This window comes from Rhinopithecus roxellana, chromosome 4, assembly GCF_007565055.1.
Source record: "Rhinopithecus roxellana isolate Shanxi Qingling chromosome 4, ASM756505v1, whole genome shotgun sequence".
Classification (NCBI taxonomy): Eukaryota; Metazoa; Chordata; class Mammalia; order Primates; family Cercopithecidae; genus Rhinopithecus; species Rhinopithecus roxellana.
In genome coordinates this window covers 65,621,373-65,630,939 of record NC_044552.1, presented here as the reverse complement: position 1 = coordinate 65,630,939, position 9,567 = coordinate 65,621,373, and positions in this window count along the sequence as shown.

Genomic DNA, 9,567 nt, shown 5'->3' with positions numbered 1-9,567 from the left:
TGAGATCCACATTTGGTTCCAATTCTTCCTTCTTTGTCTTATCGCTTGTTGAATTAGAGTAGGATGGAGATGGTATAAAAATAGTTGCTCTAATTTACCCACCATTACAAAGTTCGTCCTCGTTTATATCTGCTCTACCAACAGAATAGATCTCAGAGTTTTAAGTGGCTTTCATTGTGAGAGGAGGATAAGAAGGAGGTATGATGTGGATGAAACAGGGAAGGGAAAAGGGACAGCTTTAAGTTTGGTTTTTCCTCCTGAGATTCATATAGAGTTGTGTAGGTAGAACAAGACTTGCAGCCTTCATGCTTATTTTTCTAATTTAAAGTGGTATTACTCCCAACATTGAAGTGGACTGAGAAATATTTCTGGGAAAAATAATAACCGTGACCCCCAGAAGTAACTGAAAGAGAAATATGTCTCTGGTGAAGTAGAAAGGGAAAAGTGCTATCCAGCACACACACCGCAAGTGTTTCCTGAAATGGTCTTTACGTTGTTTATTGAGAAAAGAAACTCATAGTGCAATTGAAGCTTCTTTGTCCCTGAAACATCAGCTTGTGTCATCACTTTACCCAGGCACGGATTTGGATTTTAAATGAGTGAGAGAGGCTGAAAGCAGTTAACACTTGCAGAGGGAATCTTTCCATCTGGCAAAGGAAACTTAAAAAGTTGGGGTAGGCCAGGTGCGATGGCTCATGCCTGTAATCCCAGCACTTTGGGAGGCCTTGGCGGGTGGATCATGAGGTCAAGAGATGGAGACCATCCTGGCCAACACCTTATTATTCTTTGAAAAAGCTACCAAAAAAGATAGTCCCCTAGACAGGAAAGTTAATAGAAAATAACAAAAAGATAATGCAGAGAATCAATAAAACCAACACCTTATTATTCTTTGAAAAAGCTAATTAAAAAGATAGTCCCCTAGACAGGACAGTTAATAGGAAAAGCAGGAAAAAATAATTAAGATTTTTAAGTGGGGACATTTATGTATCTAAGACACTTGATGCAAACACGTAGATAGACTCAAGCAGAATGAAGCCAAACACGGTGATTCACACCTGTAAGCCAGCACTTTGGGAAGTAGAGGCAGGCAGATTGCTTGAGCTCAGGAGTTTGAGACCAGGCTGGGTAACGTGGCAAGACCTTGTCTACAAAAATCAGCCAGGCATGACGGTTCCCACCTGTAGTCCCAGCTACTCTGGAGGCTGAGGTGGCAGGATCACTTGTGCCCAGGAGGTAGAGGCTGCAGAAAGCTGAGATTGTGCCGCTGCACTCCAGCCTGACTGACAGAGCCAGACCCTGTCTCAAAAAAAAAAAAAAAAAAAAAAAAACCTCAAGCCGAATGGCATAAAGATTGAGCTGTATGATTGTTTTCCCTTAAGAGTACTGGCTGTGGTCCCTTCATTGCTGTAATAGGTTCTGCTTCTGAAACTCAAGAGCTTCAAAACAAAACAAAACAAAAAACAGTACCCATTTTGCTACTTTCTGCTGTCTCCCAGATGCAAGAACACAGATCAGTCTAAGAGTGTGACAAATGGATTTAGGAAATGGAGGTGGGCTGCAAATGCTGCTAAATAATACAGATGCCATTGCAACATACACACTCAGCTCAGTTCCAACTGAACTCAAATGCATGAGACTCCAAAGTGACAAAAACCTAGAAGTTAACCATACAGCAGAGTCAGTTTGGAAAGTAAGTCACAATATATGGGTTAAATAAAACCCATCTGATGAGAATTTATGATTTTCAGGGCAAGACTCTCCAAACCCCTTAGATAGGAATTTAGGCAGGATAAAAAAATTGGAGTTTAGTCCTCATAGGTAATAACCATTAAATTGCAGAATTTTAAAAAACAGGTTATAGAAGTTGATCCTGCAATTATGCAGCTTACAAAGTGTCGGAATGATTTCAACACATGGCATCCTGGGAATTGTTTTACTTATTTTATTTATTTTATTTTATTTTTTTGAGACAAGGTGTGTCTCTGTTGCCCAGGCTGGAGTACAGTGGTACAGTACTCCACCACTGTGCTCTCTCTGCTTACTGCAACTTTTATCTCCCAGGCTGCAGCCATTCTCCCACCTCAACCTCCTGAGTACCTGGGACTACAGGGACGAGTGACCATGCCCAGCTAATTTTTGTAGAGACGGGGTTTTCACTGTGTTGTCCAGCTGGACTTGAACTCCTGAGCCCAAGCTGAAGTGATCCACCCATCTCCGCCTTCCAAAGTGCTGGGATTGCAGTACTAAGCCACTGCACCTGGCCGCTTTTCTTTTTTAAGCTAGACTTGATGCCATGGGGAATGCCATTCTCTTTGTGAGCTATGCTCATATTTTCATTGTGAGTCTCAAGCAGAGGCCCATATGTCTACTAATAACCCATTTCTCCTTGGTCCACATGTTATAGGAATCCCTAAGGAATTCTTAAGCTTTGGTCTTGAGAACTCTCATAAATTATGTTATTTTTAAGACAAATAGCTACACAGTGTCATGTGACCTTTCCATTTGTTAGACAAGCCACTTAAGCATTCTTTATGCCATCATCATTGGCCTTTATAACCTCTATTGATCAGTGTTCAAAACCAGAAAACCATTGTGTGACCTTTACTCCTTTTTCTTTGTTTGAATTCTTAATTTACTCATATTTTCTAACTTAATTTTATCCCAATTACAGCCCTCAAGAATGAGACTCTATCCAGATACATTGTGAAATCTTGCTCTGTTTTGCTAACGGATAATTTTATTAGGTGGTTCTTTCTCACGTTCATGTCATTTCACATTCATGACATTTCCCCTCCTGGGTTTTATGTGCTGGACGAGTGGGTGTATGATGCTTCCCCTCTACAGACATCACAAGCAAATACAGCACCTTCACAGGTCAGGCCCCTAATTCAAAATGAACCCTGGGGCTGGGCACAGTGGCTCATGCCTGTAATCCCAGCACTTTGGGAGGCTGAGGCAGGCGGATCACCTGAGGTCGGGAGTTCGAGACCAACCTGACTAACAGAGAAACCCCATCTTGGCCGGGCGCGGTGGCTCAAGCCTGTAATCCCAGCACTTTGGGAGGCCGAGGCGGGCGGATCACAAGGTCAGGAGATCGAGACCATCCTGGCTAACACGGTGAAACCCCGTCTCTACTAAAAAAATACAAAAAACTAGCCGGGCGCGGTGGCGGGCGCCTGTAGTCCCAGCTACTCGGGAGGCTGAGGCAGGAGAATAGCGTGAACCCGGGAGGCGGAGCTTGCAGTGAGCTGAGATCTGGCCAGTGCACTCCAGCTTGGGTGACAGAGCGAGACTCCGTCTCAAAAAAAAAAAAAAAAAAAAAAAAAGAGAAACCCCATCTCTACTGAAAATACAAAATTAGCTGAGTGTGGTGGTGCATCCCTGTATCCCAGCTACTCGGGAGGCTGAGGCAGGATAATCACCTGAACCCAGGAGGCAGAGATTGCAGTGAGCCGAGATCGCACCATTGCACTCCAGCCTGGGCAACAGGAGTGAAACTCCTTCCCCCGGAAAAAAAGCCCTGGGATAAAAGCAACTAAAGAGACCATCATTTTGACCCTGTGCTTCATTTTTTCCTGTGGGCTCGATATGATTGTTTCCTTCAGTCTAGGTTATTTTTCAAAAACTGAACCTGTGTTTTTGAATACTAAGAAGTTCATAGTGGTGAACTTTGCCTTGTTAAGCCCTGTGGTACTTCTTCGCAATGACAACCACCTCCACAGATTTTGGGCATCTGCTTTGAGAAAATGAGAAGTCAACAACCAAAAAGAATGCGGCCTAATAATCATAATTAATTCAATTAAAAATATAATTATCTCAACTAATAAAGAATAAAACGTGATCATCCAGGCCAGATGGCAGTGGTGCAAACCTGTAATCCCAGCACTTTGAGACCCCAAGGCGGGCGGATCACCTGAGGTCAGGAATTCGTGGCCAGCCTGACCAACATGGAGAAACCCCATCTCTACTAAGAATATAAAAGTAGGTGGATGTGGTGGCACATGCCTGTAATCCCAGCTACTTGGGCGGCTGAGGCAGGAGAATCGCTTGAACTTGGGAGGCAGAGGTTGCGGTGAGCTGAGATCACTCCATTGCACTCCAGCCTGGGCAACTAGAGCGAAACTCCATCTCAAACAAACAAACAAAAAAACCCTGATCATCCATATTGTCTTGTCCTTAGAAAAATGAATTGTAACTCCTCAAGCAGGAAAATATCTACTGGTAAGAAAATTAAAATAATTATTCTGAGTGAAAAAATCCAGTACTAAAGGTTATGTACTGTATGATTCCATTTATAACATTCTTAAAATGATAAATTATAGAAATAGAGAACAGCTTAGTGGTTGTTGTGTGTAAGGGTTGGGGAGTGAAGTGGGTATAATTATCCAAGGGTACATGATGGATCCATGTGATAGAAATGTTCTCTAGCTTGGCTGTATCATTGTCAATATCCAGGTTGTATGATTGTACTAGTTTTGCAAAATACTAGTTACCACTGGAAGAAACTGGGATTTCTCTGTATGATTTCTTACAACTGCATGTGAATCCACATTTATCTCAACATATAAAAGTTAAAAATTTTGAAACATTATTTAAAAACGTCTCTTTTGATCATCCTTACTTAAATCTAGTCACTTAATTCCTTTCCAAAGACAGTGTTATCACATTGTCATGTGTCCTTCCACAGACATTTGATATATATGCACATAAAAATATTAAGTAATATTTGGTAAGATGTAAAAATACAGTTGCACAATCTCAGTTTGCACTTATATATATGTTTCTAAGAAAGAAAAATGCCGAAATGATGAGGAGAGATGATATCACTAGGTAGGTGTATATTAACAAATATACAATATAGAAACAATAATGGTAAGTGATTTACACACAGTGAACAGCCTATTGAACAATAATATCACAAAATTTGAGATGAAAGTTATAAGATAAAAGTGTTCTAGTGTCATTCTATTGTTGGGAGAATTATAAACATGTTCATTAATTTTGATTGTTTAATTATGGATGCTAAAGTTTTATGACAAATGCAAAAAGTAATATATATAGAATATAGAGCTTCTAAACAAATGGGACACAAAAATTGATTTTGAAGGAAAAAAAAAGTACAGCCATCTCTCAGTATGCACAGCAAATTGTTTCCAGGACCCTATGGTATACTGAAATCTGGACTTACTCAAGTCCAGCAGTCAGCCCTGCAGAACCACAGAGTCTAAAAGTCAGCCCTCCCTTTTGGCAGGTTTCACATCTGACAAATACTATATTTTCTATTTGTGTTTAGTAGGGAAAAAGTCACGTAACAACGGACCTTGGTAATTCAAACCAGTGTGGTTCAAAGGTCACCTGTATTGCCATAAAAGACAAGAACAAATGAATCAGATAATATTTTATATTAAAAAATATTTTATATTGAAAAGAGAAAACTGAGTTTTAAGTTTACAGTGGGGAAAGCTAAAAATCAACCTAAGTTACACCACAGAATTTTCTAAAGATTCAGAAATTTATGACCATAGGTACTTCTGGATCTGAGGGATAATTGGTGAAGGGCTAAAATAAGGAAGAATGTAAAAAGCTCTCCGTTTTTCTAACCGTGGCAGAAAGACGATGAAACAGTATCTTGAATGAAGGACGCAAGGCACAGATGATGTGATGGGTAGCATGGAGTGGGAAGATTGAAATAGAATTATCACACAAATTTATTCATGCTAGCTACAAAATCTTGGCAGTCTTATCCAACTCTACTGCCAGATTTCAGGCTAGGCGGTCCTTACCTTCCAGGCATGTCATTGAAAGAGTTCTACTTGGTAAATCTGACCAAGTGAAGAGGAGAGATGTAAAGAAAACGGACATCATCGATGCTGGAAACATAGCCCTGCCACATTATCCTCTAGTGAAGATCACTGTCAACAAGCCCCCACTACATTTTAAATGTTGCCAGTTTTTGTTTTGTTTTGTTTGAGATGGAGTCTCGCTGTGTCGTCCTGGCTGGAGTGCAGCGGCATGATCTCTGCTCACTGCAACCTCCGCCTACTGGGCTCAAGCAGTTCTCCTGCGTCAGCCTCCTGAGTAGCTGGGATTTCAGGGATGCGCCATCATGCCTGGCTGATTTTAGTATTCTTAGTAGAGACGAGGTTTCCCCATATTGGCCAGGCTGGTCGTGAACTCTCGACCTCAAGTGATCCACCCCCCTCGGCCTCCCAAAGTGCTAGAATTACAGGACAGGCATAAGCCACCATGCCTGGCCTGCTGCCAGTTTTTAGCCTATGATTTTTAAACATGGATAGATCAGATAAGAAACACCAGGCATCTGAAAAAAAATCTGAAATAAATGAATTGGAGAGAGAACCATGGATGACAGAATATTCAAGGAGAAAGTTATCAGTATGCACACAACAATTAATAAAAGTTATGCATAAGTGAAACAAGGAAAAGATGTTGATATTAAAAATATGATAGCAAAAATGAAAAATTCAGTAAATGTTTGGAAAATAAAGATGAGGTTTCAGACGAAAAGAATTTTGATAATAAGAGAAAAAAAGAATGTTAGAGGAACAGCCCAGGAATCTCCAATGCCAAAGTATTTGAAAACAGAGAAAATAGTTCATTAGATAAAAGAAATCTGAACCCTAAAGAATATAGGTTTTCAAATTGAAAGACCTGCCAATAGACTGGGTGCGATAGCTCACGTCTGTAATTCTAGCACTTTGGGAGGCTGAAGCGGGTGAATCACTTGATGTCAAGAGTTCCAGACCAGCCTGGGCAACATGGCGAAATCCCATCTCTATTAAAAATACAATAGTTAGCTGGGCATGGTGGCACACACCTGTAGTCCCAACTACTCGGGAGACTGAGGTGAGAAGATTACCTGAGCCCAGGAGATCAAGGCTGCAGTGAGCTATGCACTCCAGCCTGGGTGATAGAGTGAGATTCTGTCTCAAAAAAGAAAAAGACCTGTTAATATCCCAGAAATATGGATAAAATGGACCAAATTCAGGCATGTCATCTTGAAATTCAGAACACTACGATGAAGAGATTTTACTCACTTCCTCACAGAAAGATACAGATAATATACCAAAACTTAGGAATGAAAATTTTCTTCTTATGGCAACATTGAAAACTATAAAGCAATGGTCATGCCTTTAAAATACAGAAGTAAAATGTTTTGTGGCCTACAATTCCTTAACCCATCAGATTTTTAATTAAATGTGAGGGTAGGCCGGGCACGGTGACTCATGTCTGTAATTCTAGCACCTTAGGAGGCCAAGGCGGGTGGATCACCTCACATCAGGAGTTTGAGACCAGCCTGGCCAACATGGTGAAATCCTGTCTCTACTAAAAATACAAAAACTTGCTGATTGTAGTGGTGCGCACCTGTAATCCCAACTACTCGGGAGGCTGAGGCAGGAGAATCACTTGAACCTGGGAGGCGGAGGTTGCGGTGAACTGAGATGGCGCCACTGTACTCCAGCCTGGATGACAGAGTGAAATCCTGTCTCAAGAAAAAAAAAAAAAAGTGAGGGTGACAAAAATACATTTAAGGTCCAAAAAATCTATCCCAAATGCACATTTTCTCAGTGAGAAAAATATATATATATATATATTTCAGTAAAATGTATATATATACACACATATATATGTTTTTTTTGTTTTTTTTTTTTTTTTGTTTTTTTTTCTGACAGAGTTTCTCTCTTGTGGCCCAGACTAGAGTACAATGGCACAATCTGGGCTCACTGCAACCTCCACCTCCCGAGTTCAAGCGAATCCCGTGCCTCAGCCTCCCAAGTAGCTGAGATTACAGGCATGTGCCACCACGCCCAGCTAATTTTTTGTATTTTTAGTAGAGATGGGGTTTCACCATTTTGGCCAGGCTCGTCTTGAACTCCTGACCTAAGGTGATCCACCTGCCTCGGCCTCCCAATTTGATGGGATTACAGGAGTGAGCCACTGCGCCTGGCCAAGAAAAATACTGAGTGATATGATCCATTGAATTGAGTGAGGAAAGCAAACCACAAGAAGATATGAGATAGAGGGAAAAGGAGATTTGATACTGCAGAAGTACAAAAGAAATATTCAAAATAATGGTAGGAGAGTTACTGGAGGGGAATGAAATCTAGACACAGACCGTACAACTTTCACAAAATTTAAGTCAAAATGGATTATAGGCCTAATCTGTAAAACACAAAACTATAAAACTTCTACAACATGATGTAGGAGAAAGTCTAGGGACCCTTGATTTGATGATTTTTTTTTTTTTTTTTTTTTTTTTTTTTTTTTTTTTTTAGGAGTTTTGCTCTTGTTGCCCAGGCTGGAACCTCGGTTCCACCTGGTGGAATGGTGCCACCTCGACTCACTGCAACCTCGGCCTCCCAGGTTCAAGCAGTTCTCCTGCCTCAGCCTCCTGAGTAGCTGGGATTACAGGCATGTGCCACCATACACGGCCAATTTTGTATTTTTAGTAGAGATGGGATTTCACCATGTTGGTCAGGCTGGTCTCAAACTCCTGACCTCAGGTGATCCACTTCCCTCAGCCTCCCAACGTGCTGGGATTAGAGGTGTGAACCACCACACTCGGGCAATGGTGATTTTTTTAGATACAACACCAAAAGCACAATCCATGAAAGACATAACTGGTAAGTTGAACTCCTGAAAACTTCTCTGTGAAAGATCATGTTAGAAGAATGAAAAGACAACTGAGAGAAAATGCTGGCAAACCATGTATCAATAAAGAAATTGTATTCAAAATACAAAGAAGGCTTTAAAAACTCACTAAGAGAACAACCCAATTTTTAAAATGGCAAAAGATCTAAACAGATACCTCACCAAAAAAGATATACAGATGACAAATTACCATATGAAAAGATACTCAACATTGTATGCCCTTTGGGAACTGAAAATTAAACCAACAATGAAATAGCATTACACACTATTAGAATGTCAAAAATCCAAAACACTGACACCACCAAATGCTGGCCAAGATATGCAACAGTAGAAATTCTCATTCATTGCTGATGGGAAAAAACCATCTGATACAGCCACTTTGGAAGACATTTTTGCAGTTTCTTCTAAAGCTAAACATAATCTTAACATATGATGCAGCCATCCTGTTCCTTAATATTTACACAAATGAGTTAAAAACATGTCCACACAATAACCTACACACAGATGTTTATAGCAGCTTTATCAATAATTGTCAAAACTTGGAAGTAACCAAGAAGTCCTTCACTAGGCAAATGGATAAACAAACTGTGGTACATCTGTACAATGGAATATTATTCAGCAATAAAAAGGAATGAGCTATCAATTCACAAAAAAAAAAACATGGAGGAACCTTAAAAGCATTCTTCTAAGTGAATGAAGCCAATCTTAAGGGGCTACATACTATATACTTTCAACTATATGACATTCTGAAAAGGATAAAACTATTAGAAGACAGTAAAAAGATCAATGTTTTCCAGAATGGGGGTGAGCTAGGGGAGGGACCAATAGATAGAGCACTGGGAATTTTTAGGTCAGTGAAACTATTTTTATGATACTGTAATGGTAGATATATTACAT